This window comes from Wyeomyia smithii, chromosome 2 (assembly GCF_029784165.1).
Source record: "Wyeomyia smithii strain HCP4-BCI-WySm-NY-G18 chromosome 2, ASM2978416v1, whole genome shotgun sequence".
In the NCBI taxonomy this organism is placed as follows: Eukaryota; Metazoa; Arthropoda; class Insecta; order Diptera; family Culicidae; genus Wyeomyia; species Wyeomyia smithii.
In genome coordinates this window covers 191,809,676-191,825,990 of record NC_073695.1, presented here as the reverse complement: position 1 = coordinate 191,825,990, position 16,315 = coordinate 191,809,676, and the positions used below count along the sequence as shown (strand labels likewise).

The window sequence follows — 16,315 nt, the reverse complement described above, 5'->3', positions numbered from 1 at the left end:
CATGTTTTCAATTGCAAGGTATATGATCCTGTCGACCGTGCTTGGGAAGCAAGCATATAACGACCAATCAGAGGTCGAATTTTTCGTTTTGACAAGGCTTTACTATTTTCAATAGTACAATAGTGTGAATAATAAAATTACAATTATCTTATTTTGGGAAGAATCTTAGAAGATTTTCCAATCTATTACTGCAAGAACGAAGGAAATCCATCGAATACTAACCGATTTATTAGCATTTGAAATTGGACATATTTTTCACTTTTTTCGGTTTTAGATTTTCATTTCACATCCCTATGTAGCCGAACTTTCTGAGAGAAGTATTCTACTTCAAAAGTCAGAGATACATGGTAAATATTACTGGAAACCTCTGGGACTGATAGAATATAACCATCATATGAATATCATTCACCCGATTTTTAACACCAATCGATAGTTAAAATATTACCAGTACTTGTGTCTTGATGGTTGGGAAAATCAGTGGCGCAAAATTAGGCAACTTTCAAAATATTTTTATACATTCTCCGTTGTTCATCATGATCGAAATGAAATGAAAGTCATATTTTGGGTGGTTTTGGCGATTCGGTATTTTTATTTCCAAACCCTCTTGTGCTTGGGAAACGACTGTGTATTAGGATAATTAACTTGCTCTGCAGAGTTTGATGAGTAACAAGTTACGTAGTCCTACGTCCGTTACGCGGACGTGTATCAGCTAAAAACCCTTTTCTTTTCCATGTATCGTTTTATTGCTGAAGCAACACGCCTCCTGCAACTTTTTGGAAGATCACCATTTCGTCATAAGTTTTGTCAGAGTCCGTCACTCTTTGACATAAACGTACAATTTACAATCGATTCTCTTTATGTGGTTTTGTCAGTTCAGGTTTCAGGGGGATTCTCGCATTCTATCCTGTGTTATATGCTCGTGTCTTTTATAAAAAAAAGTACAACACCGGCAGAACATAACTGTCACGCTGTGTGCCGAAAGTGGCAATTTCCAATGAAGTTAGCTCTGTAGCTGTTTGGGGCTCGCTTTTGCTGTGCTTGTGAATTGATTGATGTTGCTTGTACTTGCGCCTCTCGGCAGCGATTGTTTCCTTATTTCGTGTGCAATGTTATTGCAGTATCAGCAGTGACTGCAGCAATTCCCACCCCCTTCTTTTTTTTTTTTTTTTTTTTGAAAAAGTGCTGCGATTGAGCAAGTTTCAGTTGTGCTGGTTTCATCGCACGGGAATACAGTTTTGCCCGTTTTAGTTTGGGCAGGAAATAAATTTTGATAGCGGTACGAATTGTGACAAACCGCAGTTTGCTTGGTAGTAAAGGCAATGTTTGTCTAACCCAAGATGGTAAATTTCTAGCGTAGAAAACACTAATGATTATATTTTTTTTCGTAGTGATCTAATTGTAAATCGATGGAGTCGATTTTTTCCATAATTTTATTTAGAAGTTTTAAAAACAGTAAAGTTCAATTGTAAGTTGTGGGTTCGAGTCCCACCTGCTGAACTATATTTTTCGTAGTTTCTACTATCATATTTTCAGTTATTTTAATTTTTTTCTTCATTACTACATTTACTCCTTGAACCAAAAAAAAGTTCAATTATATAGAGAAAACAATATTTAACAAAACATGGACACTCTATTCAAATTCTTCTCGCCGTTTTCTTGTGAATCTACTCTGCACTCCACTTTACTCTTTAGTATCTTAAAATGCGGTTTTCTTGAAACAACATTTTTTCCAATCGGTGTGCAGGGCTACTCTCTTTGTTTTTATTAGATTGACATCAAATTTTTTCAAACTTAGTTGTTGTATATTGAAAGCGTGTAAGAAGGATTTATTCAACTCTATTAAACTTTATCAGTTTTTTGTTTCATCATTTTTGTCGACTCAAAAATTCGTGACATGAGTGCCTAATACAATGCGCCTCCATCAACTGAAATATAAAGCGGGCGCAAAATTATTTACTTTTTTTCCAGAAACTGATCAAGTTATATCAGTTAACATAGAAAAACAAATTTTCTACATGAACTGTCATACAAATCTTGAATATATTGTGAATGGTTTCAAACAATCAATATTAAATACCAATCACCTTCCAACTTTGCCCTCAAATTTAAAACCCGTACAGTACCATGATAACGTCACACTTCAAAGTAGATTAGCCTAGTCCGTTCGCATGATAAACTACTGCTTAGATTGACTAACTACGAGGAAGATAAAAGCCAGCATCGAAGCGCATCTCTTTTCGCATTCGGATTATTTTCCTCTTCCACCTTATTGCAACGCTTGCGACAGTCCGTACGATCGTCTTCTCGTATGACTCTTTTTCTATTACCGTTCATTCTCTATTTTGCTCCCCCACATTAGCCATAAATCGGAAGCCGTTCCAGCCGGGCACGAACGCTTCCAACACAGAAGGTACAAATTTGTATTAACGTTTTGCGGCGGAACGCTCTGGAGAGTAAAAGTTCGCCTTAAGTCGATGAGGATAGAAGATGAACCGTTGCATTGGGTGGTGTAGAATGAAAGACAGTGCAATGGAGCCCACGTGTGAAATGTCGGAGCCGGAAAGAATAATGTGGGAAAGCTTAAAAGTTCCGGCTGCCATTGTCAGTTCGCACCGCCGATTAGTTTTAATTGGACAATTGTGATAATAGTTTCGGTTAGTTGGGTTTTGACTTTCGTGTGAAGTCGCAACGAAAACGTTGGTCTCGTTTTTGATATATTGTTCTTTTTTCTTTTCTATTACAGTGTCAATCGGAAACGCTTTGAATTGTTCAGGAGTATCCGTTGAGAAAACGAAAATGGTGAGTAAACCAATATTTTCACCCTTCTATCCAGAATGTGTTGCGTAGAAATACAAACACTTCAAGATAACCCACGTTTTGATTAACATGGAGTTTTCGAATCACCAGTCAGTGTAACAGCAGCGGCAGAGACCATCCTTTCCGGCACAAACAAATAAATCTCCCTCTCCAACGGAGGCAAACAACCTGCTCTCTCCATTCACTAGCGCAACATTTGCACTGTTCAGCACCGTTAAACCTTCTCTAGGATCGGATAATCCCCTAAAGTGGCACCTATGGCCACGCGACAGTCAGCCTTACATTCCCTGCTTTGAGACGCACGGCTGTTGCGACTGTTTGCGTAAACAAACAACCGACCTGGAAAACCGCATTCAAAAGACACATTCACAGCATCCAACGACTGCGGCTTGGGCAGGCTGATGCTATAGATCCTCGGCTCACTTTCGACGTAGATTCTACTATCAAAATGTATCCTTGTGTACTCTAAGCACAAACGTACACACACACACATACACCGTACCGCAAGTTGACACGTTACAAGAGCAACCACTTACGAACAGCAAACTACCGCTATTATCACTTTACAGCGCACGCCAAGGTCTGAAAATAGTTAACGATTGTAGCATAGGCACTAGGGTGGTTCAGTTTTATGCCGAGTCGTCTAAAATTCTACCAGCTGCTTTGAAAGTTGTTTGCTACAGTCATAAAACCAACTGCTGCAACAACCATCCATAGCTCCCGGATTGCGGGTGCTAGAATCTCTTCGGGTGTTGCTTTACGGCATGAAACTACCGGCCCGTAAATGGCACTAGTGCCAACCGGAGGAAACTACCTGAGAGAAGTATAAACAGAACATAATTAGATCACATCCACTTCCGCGGTCGGAACGGTAACTTCTACTCCTACTTCGTCGTTTTCGTCCTAGCAAACAGCAGCCGTTTGAAAGCTTCAACCGTTCTGTGCGGTTTGAACAAGTGATTTGTGGTGTTTGCAGCTAGTTGAATCCCCCGGCCACAGGTGATTGATGGAGAATATTAGATACACTCACTCCGGTAGCCGAAGACCGGGAATGTTTAAACAGCACAGATTAATTGAAGCTTTGCTTGCTAATACGGTGTGGGTTCCGTTTAGCGAGACAGTCAACGGAAGTCCGCTGAAGTTGTTGGTGTTTCAATAAATTTGTCCGACTTCTGTCTCAGGAAGGAATAAATTGAATTATTATCCATTGAAACGTTTGCTGCGATAACTTGCCAAGTTTGAAAGTTAAAGTTTGGCTATTGTTTCAAGTTACTGATTTCATCACGGTTTACTGGTAGTTTTATCTGCTGTAGACCAAATTTTCTATAATTAAGCCTAGTGTGTTATAATTAATGATAGATTACTTTGATTTAGCTAATTTAATTGTTGACGAAGTTATAATGAAGTGATAACATTGCTTAGCAGTAAAAATTGAATAAAAGTTACAAGGTTCAATTTCCACGAACAATATACCAATCATATGCGAGAACGCCTAGCAAAAACTTCATGAGTAGATACCAACTGCCTGCTGCGATATCCTCTATATCAACAGAAAAAAAAATTGACAGAATATCCCCGTCTCAATAGGTCAACTTATGTTTACTTTCCTGAGCATAGACTATTTCGATGTCTTGAAGGAGAAGCTTTTTCGTTCATAACCACCTGCTTTATCAGACAGTTTATCGATCTGCTGTTAGGATGTTATCGAAACTGATGTCTTGAAGGGAAATATGCAGACACAGGCAACAGTACTGCACCGAGCCATGTATGAATAGAGCGCTTGTTACTCGTCGTCTATCAGTGCAGAAGAACTCGATATTCATTTGTGATTGTGGGGTTCGTTGGGCTAACGCGTAGGTATCGTGTTGCGATCTGGAAGACAATCGAATTGCGTTTAAATTGTCTTCTTCTTCCAGAGGCGACGCGTGACCAAGTGGGCTACCTGTTCAATCAACATTTGCAACACTGAAATAACAGTATCGTGATAACAGTTTCAAAAAATTTTATCTCTCTACATTTATCTATATGGCAAAGAAATTCTACAGTCTATTATGACCGCGAGTTTTCCGATAATTTTCTCGTAGAACAATGATATCTGCATCATTTCATAGAGGAAATCTTTATCCACATCTATCACATCATGATTCTCAATGATCGGTTTTAGTCGCAAATAACTCTGGATCCGTCGAAGAACTATAAAATTTCGCTCGACGGATGGCATTGCGATATGCAATGTCAGTATCATTCAGGTTTTGTCCAACGATAATTAAAATTATGTTTATGATCTTTTTGCCTCTAAACTTTTCGCATGAGTAAAAACCCTATCTTTGTTCAATGCTAAAGCGTTTTCTTTGACGATGTTAAAATTTTAAACTGAAAAGAAAACAGCGCGTAAGAAGACAAACGTATACTATGCGGACTATGCGAGGTTCAAGTTTTCGAATGAACAAAATGGGTGTAGGAGGTTTGAATGAAACTATACATCGACGGAAGAATTCCACCACATTGACAGAAATAATGAATGAATTTGCTCGTTTTTCATTTGCACTACGAAAGCTCTGGAGATGGATCTGCGAACTCTCGTGGCCACGTGGTCTCTCTCAAATTCCAATGACGTCGAGAGAAGAAACAGAAAGGCATAACGAAACAGATTACCAGACACTAAAGAGAGGTGGTGTGAAATGAATGTTTTCTCTCGTTGACATCGGTTTTGCTCAACATAAAGTTTTAACTAAAAATGTCATTTTTACGCGAGGCGTCGCATTAGTAGTGGTGAGCATAAATGACTGCGTCTACTCTGCCGCACTTGAAGGTGCAGAGAAGTGTTGAACGACGCACAGTGGGGCAGATTGGTCTGTTGGCGCGACAAAACCTCATAACTCCTTAACAGTTGTTTCCACAGTGTTCATATATTCGGCAATGTTGTTCACCATAAAAACATCTTCTTGAAAAATGTATTCAGGTAACTTTAATTTTTTTTCTACAGATGGCGCTGACATCTATCTTTTGAATAAATGGTGCTAGCCATTTTGTTTCTTAGGGAAAGTTGTTTGTATCATCAATTGACATAAAGTTGTCGAACATATTACAACTGTAGGACTGACCGTTTTTTATTCTCGCTTATTTTCCGTCGGTCTAGTTCCGCCACTGTTGTTGTGCCAATCACCGACGCCCAGGGAGACGACTCCACCCAGGACCCTAACCCACGACCCGTTAATTAACAGACCGGCGCCAACGGCTTTACTTCCTCATGCGATGGAAGACGTGATCCCAGAGATTTTTCGCCTCAGAAAATCTCCCGGTGTCGGCTAGGATTGAATCTAGAAAAGTTCGGTTGGTTGGGAGTGGATCACGCCACCCCACAACCATCGACACCTATGTCGGCGTTGGGATTCGAACCCAGGCGTCGAGCGTGGTTGGCGGAGACGTTACAAACCACGCTAGGCCCCTGCCCCCAGGACTGACCATTAACGAGATAAAATTATTTTCATTATTCACAAACCCAAAATTTCTGTAATGAATTATAACTGGGACTTAAGTACATATGTTTCAATTTCAGATATATTCGAACTTTCGAGTCATCATGAATTGGATTATTGAAGGTTTGTAGTTGTCTTTGTATAGTTTTTTGTTAACCTATGATGTGTCATCATATTTGAGAAAAAAATAAAAAATATAGTTTCAATGTTATTGTTTGTGATAAAATGTTTCAAATAGGAACATTGTTCAATTGAAGATTAGTTGGACATGTTCCCTTTCTAAGAGCTCCTCTTGTTTAATTTTATACCATTTAACATGAATACTAAACGCTTACTTTTGTTTAAAACACTGTTCACCCAATAACAAACTGTTTCCTAGTACTAATAATTATTACCGAGGGGTCTTAATACTACTAGACGTCACTTTCGAAAGACCCCCGAACACAATCATGGTCGTGTTGCATACACCGGCATTCAGCAAAGCCTATTGTAGGAAAAACATCGATACGGACACTGCTGATTGACGATTTTTTATATGAATTGACATGAAAACAATCGTTGCGAAAACTCGAATTACTCGGTAAGTCGCAACTAGTAGCAGCTGATTTTTAGTTTAGTACTAGCCAATACCTTGTATTTTAGTACAATAATAGTGTCATAGCAGAACAACGTAGAACTTTATGTTTTTCATATTGCCGAAAATGAGAAAAAATTACAAAAAAAACTTGTTTTACACATTATGCCTCCTATGAACCTATTTTCAACAAAACTGTCTTAATATCACATTACCTATTAGTTTATACTCTATTTTATGAGGATCTTATGAGTTAGCTAATTATTTCCTAAGTATTTGCATGCCCTACTGGAAAATATCTAAGAAAATTTTTTCTTTCATTTTACAAGCCTTGTAAAGCCTCACTTTTACAATATTATAGCACATTTTCTAAATTATTTTTCAAAATGAATTATCATGATTTCCAGTCGATAAAATGTCTACTGCAAGTAGAAAATAAAATGAGGCCTGAAAACTTAATTTTATTTTTTTTAGTTTTGTCGCGACTTTTCTTGGTTCTGCCCCACAGTGCGACGGTTAGTTCAGGTGAAAGGTCTGAAAAAACGGTAGTCATTATTGCGTGTGGGTTGCGTTGCGTGTGAGTTGTATGGCGTAGTCTGAAGTGTAGCCCAACAGGTTACATTCTTCACGGTGCATAAATTACCACTATGTAGAAAAAAATAAGGATGTTCGGGATAACTTTGAAATTACAAATCAATAACTCCGATGATTTTTCATCCGCTCTGCAAATGTGAAAATAATCACTTTTTTTCTGAGATTGTCTACCGGTCCTATGAACAGGTTGAACAGGTGGACGAGACGCCTCTGTCTTCTTCTTTTTGTTTCGTACAGAAGCAAATTTCAGAAGGTGCCGCACATTACGCTTTGCCGCCGGGGACAACAAAAAACTGTACTAGTCGGTAGAAGTAGATAGCAGGGTATATAAATTTGGTGCATTGTACAGGTAAAATTCGTTATTCGTTATCTTGATATTAGGGTTTCCACAATTATATTTGTATTCGTCAAATCATTTTTTTTTTGCATCAGCATCTGCAAGAAAATATTACTATCCATAGCCTTACTTGGAATTGAACAACACTATGCAAACATCAATTGCTGAGGCTAAGGTTGTTTATCATTCTAGCCTGGTTTCTTTTTGAAGATAACAGAATTTTTGCAGTATTTTGATCTCTTGAAACTGAAGAAACTATAAACTGTAATTTTATATCGTTACTTTTCCCGCGAACTTGTCAATGCAGCAAAATATTTTATGTGATATCTTTGCTTGGAAGTTGTGAGGTATAGACAGGTGAAGCTAAGAAGATGCTGCTTTAGAATCGGTGAGTGAGCCATATTTCACAAGACAATTAAATATAAAAGATAGTTTACTTTCTACTAATTTCGTTGTTCGTGGTTGAAGAAAGATTTCAGTATACTACCTTACCAGGGTCGCGATACCTGATGGGGCTTCCATCTTAGGTGTAGCTGGCAGGATACAGCATTCCATAGTTCAGCCGCCCGCTCCGGGACAGACGCTGTTGTACGCCGCCCCTAGTATGGGGATACAGCCGCGGGGGGTCGTACCCCGTTCCCAGTCAGCATACGGCCATAGTTTCCATCGGGGGTTGGTTACCCGATCTCCGCATGGGTTACACGTATTCCGGTCGGCACCACTTTTTATTAAATCGTACTTAATTTAAATCTGTGGAAAAAATCGAGTGAATTAGGATAAAAGATATTCATCAATGTTCAAGAGAATACTTTTTCTTCTAAAATAGAGTGCTGCAAATAAATAATCAAAATACAGACCCCCGTTCGATTCTGCCAACACGCCAAAAAAAATTCTGTTGCCAAAGTTGTACCATACCAAAAATGAACGGATCTCTTTTCATGACTTTTATTACTTTTTAAGTGGCCTATGACCACCTTCACAGAAGATATGGCCATTATTGAACTAGTTTTAGTTCCAAGTCGTAAGTGGCCTTGCTTGGTGAATTTAAGCTCAATAATTTGTGAGTAACCAGAACTCAACGGGGACAACCTAGATACTCGAATTGACCACCCGAGTGATCAGAGACATAGTACGGTTTTTAACACTGTGAATCAAAATACCTTTCTGTTGATGAAAAAAACAAATAATTTCAAAAATATGATCAAGCATAATCGCTAGTTTTTGGCACATGTGTGCCAAAATCGAACCGTCTCAAAAGTAAAACGTGCTCAAATCAAATATAGCCTGTAGTTTCGAAATCAAATATAAAACTATCGTAGTCCTACGTCAACTTTGCGGTCGTGTCTTGGTTACCACCCTCCTACTTTTTGCTTTCAATTTTATAAATATTCTGTTATAATGTAAACTGAAAGTCAATTTAAAAAATGCCTTAATTTTTCTCTCTTCAATTAAATTAACTTGACTGAATATAAAGCATTCATTTAATTTTCGTTTTTGTTTCTCTTTGCGCGGTTTTGTTTTTGTTTCTCGCACACAGAGAAAAAACAAACTAGTTTCTATCGAGTAAAATAACAAAACATTTAGAAATGCTTTAAATCATAATTAAAGAAATTAATATATTTTCTTGTCACTCGCCAAAACCTTGATAACAACTACGCAAAAAACGTGTAATTGAGTTCTTGCTTTTTTAAGTTATTGAAATAAACGAAATTTCTTAAAATACATGAAGAAACATGCTGGGCTGGCGCTAAGGTTTTTCTGAAGTGACAGCGCTGATATAAAAGATCAATTTTCTAGTATATATTATTATTATTAACGCTATGACGTCTCCGCATTTTAAAATTCACTGTTAGATAAAATTGCGAAAAATACTAGAGTTACAATTCCGTCTACCGTCTTATTTCTAGACATCATACTTTTGAAGCTATAATTGAAAGAAAACATGACTTTTTAACGAAACGGGCGAGGAGTGGACCGATCGGTACCAAAATTGGGATTTGGCCATAATAACCTCAAATCAACCTTTTCACATAATTTCAGCCAAATATGAGGAGCTCGGTGACACGTTTGTCTCTTTTTTTTTTTGCACACTTGAGATGGAACAAACAATATCACACGCTAGTCTGCAGGGCTAATAGCGGTCTTTTTCAACTAGATTAATTGAGAGAATTCGTTATCGATACTGTTTTTGGCTCATTTTGCATGTTATAGGATAAGTAGAACGAAACACCGTGCCCCAGTGCTGAGTCGAGAAAATTTTCAGCTCGAAAAGATCCTCGACCTGATCGGGAATCGAACCCGACATCACAGCCGTGTGGGAGAGCTAGCCGACCGACATCGCTAACCACAGAACCACGGGGACCATACTTGAGATGGAATGACCCATATATAACAACTTTGTACAAAAAAAAAAATTAACATTGTTTCATTGACATACATTGAAGTCTGTGTAAAATAAACAGAAGGTCGAGTTTCAAATCGGAATGTAGCACCAAGGCTTTGCTGTTTTTTTGCATTGACATACTATCTTCAGAAAACATTCAGTACATAGAAAGCCTAAAAAGTGACAACATATTTTAGTTTGTATCTTCACCGCTAGTAGCGCTGCAAAATCTATCTTTTCTGTCTTACACTTTAGAGAAATCGAGTCTTCAGTAAAGTTCTAGATAACGTTGTCGAAAAAAACTTTGCAGAGGACTTTTTCTTTTAACTTCTCTTGCTTTGGTGACACACTGTTTCGTATAAGACTAGTCTTCAAAACTTGATTTTTTTTAAATATGCAAAAAAGTGTAGCATTCAAAAGGCAACAATGTTTAGCACATATTTGTATATCATTGAAACACATAACTTTGTGAAAGACTTAAAAAAGTTAGCTTCTACACAGACCGAGTTATTGTTAAAAATGTGTTCAAAATCGTGTTTTCTTTTTCATTTGCTCTTCAAATACTGGTTTTATTGACATGCTATCTTCAGAGGTTATATAGTATTCAAAAAGCCTCAAAAAATGACAACAAGATTTCCGCCGATAGAAGCGCTGCAAAATCTAACTTTTTTAACTCACACTTTAGAGAAATGATGTCTTTAGGAAAGTTGTAGAAAATATTATTTAAAATTTTTTTATGAAGACACTTTTCTAATAACTCTATTCTTGACCAAGAATTAGTAGACTACAGAGGAAGACGCAAAACCAACAACTCAGAAAAATTGATTACCGCTCGAAGTGAAATTGTCATAAAAGTGCTAGAAAAATGCACCAAAGTGGGACGCCATTTGTAATACACACCAGACATCCAACACACCAACACACTTAACAATAGTATCCTTTACTCCTTGAAAAAGGTGAAATAAAGTTTCCGAAACTGTCGGAATAAGAAGAAACAAATCGTTTTTGCTTGTATACACGGACTGATTACGACGATACATCCGTTAAACTAACCGTTCCAGTCGTTTTTTAAACAAATTCAAAACCATGGCCACCGTTTATAAAGTCTCTTTCCATCAGAACGTTGAGCAGAGGTACGGCGTACACACGAAAAATATGCTAAAAGACTACGCGAATACAATCTACAAACTGGGCAGCATGTTAAGCCGAAGTCTTTCCTCATACGATGCCGAAAAACAGGCGTGTTCCCAGCACACATTACAACGAATTTCCGCTTCGTTTTCCCGTTACTGGAAAAAAAAACAGTCCATTTACGAAAACTCTGGAAAAATACATCAACAGGTTTAAGTAATCAGTTCTAAACATCGAAATCAAACACACATTTCACAAATTGAAAATGCTAAAACAAATACAACATACACTCATGGAAAGGATAAAAAACTCAAACATACCAAATGAAGTAGTCGAGTCCTTCCTCAACAGTCAGACCTCTTACGGAAATAAACTAATACAGGAAAAATCCAAAAACACCAAGAACAAATTCGACCGTATCCTACACCGTACTCGGTCATCGAACGCAACTCCTGTATGTAAAAGTAATGCTATACATAACAGCACTCAAAAATCACTACCAATTGAAGCAGAAATACTACTCAGCCTAGGCCAAAAGTTTGCACTTCCAACCAACATCGCCCAGATACCCTTTTATCATCTTCTAGCCGACATTGAAAGTGTGCTAAAAACTAACCCAGACACTTCTATCCAGGACCCACAAAACACAAGGTCAAGAATTAGTAGACTACAGAGGAAGACTCAAAACAAACAGCTCAGAATATTTGATTACCGCTCGAAGTGAAATTGCCATAAAAGTGCTAGAAAAAGTAAGTGCTAGAATAAAGCTTTAGGAGCTTATACAGTGTAGCGCATAAAAATAGATACACATGCACCAAAAGGGGACGCCATTTATAATACACACCAGACAACCAATGTTTGACACCAACACACTTAACAATGGAACGATAATCCTTTCTGCTCCTTTAAAAAGGTGAAATAAAGTCACTGAAACTGTCGGAATAAGAAGAAACAAATCGTTTTTGCTTGTGTACACGGACTGATTACGCCGATAAATCCGTTAAACTAACCGTTCCAGTCGTTTTTTAAACAAATATATTAAAAACTGTAGTATGTCGAAGGCAATAATGTTCAATATATATTATATTTGTATTTCATCCAAACACACAACTTTGTAGAAGACACAAGAAAGATAGTATTTACCTACCTCTATATGGCTACAACGGTACTCGTTCAGCAACCAACCAAAGTTTTTTTTATCATTAGCTGACCACTTTTTACTTTAATCACTAAACGAAATCACTCACTACACTAGGAATACTTTATTCTTTAAAATGTGCCCCTCAAATTTCCAAAAACAATTGAATTATCAGAAATACCTTTATGAGATGAATTTTAACAAACCCTAAATTTCAACTTTATGTATTTTCACCTGTTGTCACTGCGTTGGTGATAATCGAAAATTGGCAAATCAGTTTTGTTAATACGAAACACTGAAAATGTTGAATTATTCCGACATAATTGACATAAATCGACAGCACTGCAGAGGTTACCTAAGTTACCAATTTCGCTCTTAAACAACTACAGCGGATATCTAGGTAACCTACTACGACGGTTCGCGGCTACGTTCATTCTTGCAAGTGTGATTTATTCTTGCTTAACAGTATGATGAATATAAGGGCGTTGTAAGATAAATAATTGAGCAGTGATTTAAGTTTTGAGATAAATATTGAAGCGTCGTGAAAAACGGTTTGTTTTACAAAATTTCGGATAAATCTAGCTAAGTTTACTAAATTTTCAATGGTGGGCGATTCCATAAAAGCATTTAGGCGTATTTTGTTTATCTGTTCAATAATTTCGTGAAAATTGGGTGTTTAACCCGTGCATTCTTCGTGAATATCCGCTTAATGAGATAAGTAATAGAACAAATACCCTATAGCAATCCTACTGGTGGTCGCTATTGGTGTAGCCAGCATCCTTCCTCCAGCTCGTGATCTGTCCTGGGCTGAAGAACGTCTAGTCGATGATCGACTCCGTACCGCAGTGGTTCTGTACTAATTGCGCCCACATGCCTGCTGGGCACTTGGAGCTTGCCATGAAGTGATTGGCTTCCCGTTCTCCGGAACATATCAGGCACTTGGGAGACTTCCCGCATTCCTTCGCTTTGCGGACTGCACCTCCACAACACCTGCATACTTTACTCCTCAACCTAGACTTATATGTCCTCCCTCAAAGCACCTGAAGCAGACGACCGGTTGCTGACAACTTCGGGCCTTCCTCCCCTCAGTGCCAGGTTCGTATCCACCGACGCTAGTCACTGCTAAAGCCCTTTGGAGGCAGGTTAACTCAGTGGCTAGCTCCACCCCGCACGTCTCATTGAGGGCTTGTGCAACGTCGCACCCCTTGGTGATTTCGTCCCGAACCTGCACATCTATGCCTAGGACCTGCTCGGCTAGCTACCGTCTTGTAGGAAATCAAGAAACATCTCACCAGAGGGAGATCGACAGATGCTCCGCACATCCGCCCGTTAAATCTGTAGCTGGGTTTCGCCCCACATTTCCTTAAAGACTTCAGAGTACTTAGACCCGTCAGTCTTGAGTATAAAGGCGTCCCCCTGCTTCGCGCCTTCTTGAAGGTCGTGTTCCCTTGGAGACCTGCCCCGTACAGCCGACCGCTGCGAACGAGGAGGCGTCGGTCTGAACCTTTTTAAATTCAGTCTCACTTCTAGTCAGATTGCTGTTCAAAGGTTTCTGTACTCTTGTTGAGCCTCGCCGATGGTGACCCGAAACAGGAGGAGTCTCTGCTTCAGATCCGCGGCGATATTGCTCCGATTCGCCGTGAACTCAATGATTGCAATGAGTTGTTCAGACAGCGCTGTCACTCAAGGACGCTTTTTTCTACTCTTTTTGATGGCATTGACTAGCAAGGGGCCGTCGACCGTTATGTCCGATGTGGAAACTGGCGTGTTAGCCATTCCACCAACGGGTTTAACCGCATCCGTCATCGCCTTTTTCTGTGCAGATCGCGTGGTGCGAAGGGATTTTCCCCCGCACCAGCCACCAGCACCAGATTCTTGTTTGTTGGACCCATTCTGGTTTAATCTGATCTGATTCCCACCATCTGATACTTCTCCTGTCTGATTCCCACCAGGCAATGAACGCGGATCGTACTGGAAGGCCTACCAGGTGCTACAGAACGGAGACTCCTGCACCGGGTACCACCTCGCCATTTCAACCCGCTGTCACGCAACTTCACTAAGGGAGCTCGATGCAGGTGCCAGCCCAGAGACGTGGTACCAAGTTAGGTACACTACCAGTTGCCATAATTGGAACCTTACTGGCATCGGCCTCAATGGGCGAGCTAGTGGGAGTGGCACTGCTCGTTCCATCAGGGATGCTTCCGGGTCCTTGTGGGTTTGGCGAGGAGTCGACGGCCCAGTGTCCGACCCTCACCACCCCTAGGCAATCTCTGGCTGCTGATTCGGGACTGTCGGGTACTGTCAGTGGTCATACACATATTGCATGATCTCGGCGATAATATGCAAGTTCTATCTGCTAGTTTTTGCTTGAATGCGATCTGGGGATGTACAGAAAATGATATTTCCTACTAAATGCTACAGTTTTTTTTTTAGATATTTAAAAAACTAAGTTTCAAGGACTAGTCTGATAAGAGACGGTGCATCTCAAAAAACAAGAGAAGTTAGAAGAAAAAAGTTTTCAGCAAAGTTTGTGGTGTTTTTTTTTGTTATCTGCAGCTTTGCTAAGGAATCCACTTCTCTAAAGGGTAAGACTATGAAGCTAGATTTTGCAGCGCCACCAGTGGCGAAGATACAAACTGAAACTTGGTGTCATTCTCTGATGTTTTTTAGTACTAAATATCTCCTGAAGATAGTCAATAAAATCAGTATTTAGAGAGTGAATGAGAAAAGTTTAGGAGTTGTGGTCGTTAACACATTTGTCCCTTTTTGCACATATGACATTTTCTTGACACATTTATGCGTTTTTTTCCCTTGTAGGAGACTGAACCACTGCGTCCATTGTTTGATCTATTGTGCGTTGTTTCAACTACTTTTTTCTGGATTCCTTCTGATAGACATATAGGGGAACTGCTCCATTATTCATCTCATTAAGCCGATATTCACGAAGAATGCACGGATTAAACAACAAATTTTCATGAAATCATTGAACAAATAAACAAAATACGCTTACGTGCTCTCATAGAATCGTTCAGTATTGTATATTTAGTAAACTTAGCTAGATATATCCTGAATTTTGTAGAACAAACCATTTTGCACAACGCTTCCATATCCATCTCAAAACTTAAATCACTGCTCAATTATTCATCTTAGGACGCCCCCATATTCATCACACTGCAGTTAACTGTTAATCATGAATGAACGTAGCCGCAGCCCGTCGTAGTAGGTTACGTAGATATCCGCTGCAGTTGTTTACGTGCAAAATTGGTAACCTAAGTAACCACTACAGTGCTGTTGCTTTATGTCAATTATGTCGGAATAATTCAACATTTTCAGTATGATTTTTTCGTATTACCAGAAACTGATTTGGCTGATTTTGATTTTCTTCAAGGCAGTGAAAACAGATGAAAATACATATAGTTGAAATTTAGGAATTGTAGAAATTCATCTCATATATTTCTGCTAATTCAAGCTGGTTTTTTGGAAATTTGAGGTGAACGTTTCAAAGTATTCTCAGTGTAGTGAGTGATTTTGTTCAGTGATTAAAATAAAAAATGGTCCGCTAGTAATGAGAAAAATTTTGGTTGGCTGCTGAACGAGTCCCGTTGTAGCCGTACAGAACAATGCGCGGATTTTGTTTTCTGAGGTAGGTGATTGAAATAAATGAGTCTTCGAGTGCAGATGGCTGACTATTATATCAAATTTAGAGCTTTTAAATGAGTTTTTGCGGATCCTACTTTGTGAGAAATCTAAAGTGAACTAAGAAGAATCCATTTCATGGATTAGCAGATCGATTTAGTTGGAAAATATGCGTTTTTTCTGTTTTCAATTGTGTTTTCATGTTGTATGAAATGAATATATGGGC

General features: G+C 38.8%; 1 long non-coding RNA gene across 1 annotated transcript in view; it reads left to right on the top strand.

Moving 5' to 3' along the window:
* Positions 1–2,800, top strand: part of LOC129725389 (uncharacterized) — an 86,405-nt gene extending 83,605 nt beyond the window's left edge. The window contains exon 3 of the long non-coding RNA XR_008728083.1: positions 2,744–2,800. This is a non-coding gene — a long non-coding RNA (uncharacterized LOC129725389). The remainder of the gene's footprint in view (positions 1–2,743) is intronic.
* Positions 2,801–16,315: the final 13,515 nt, after the last annotated feature.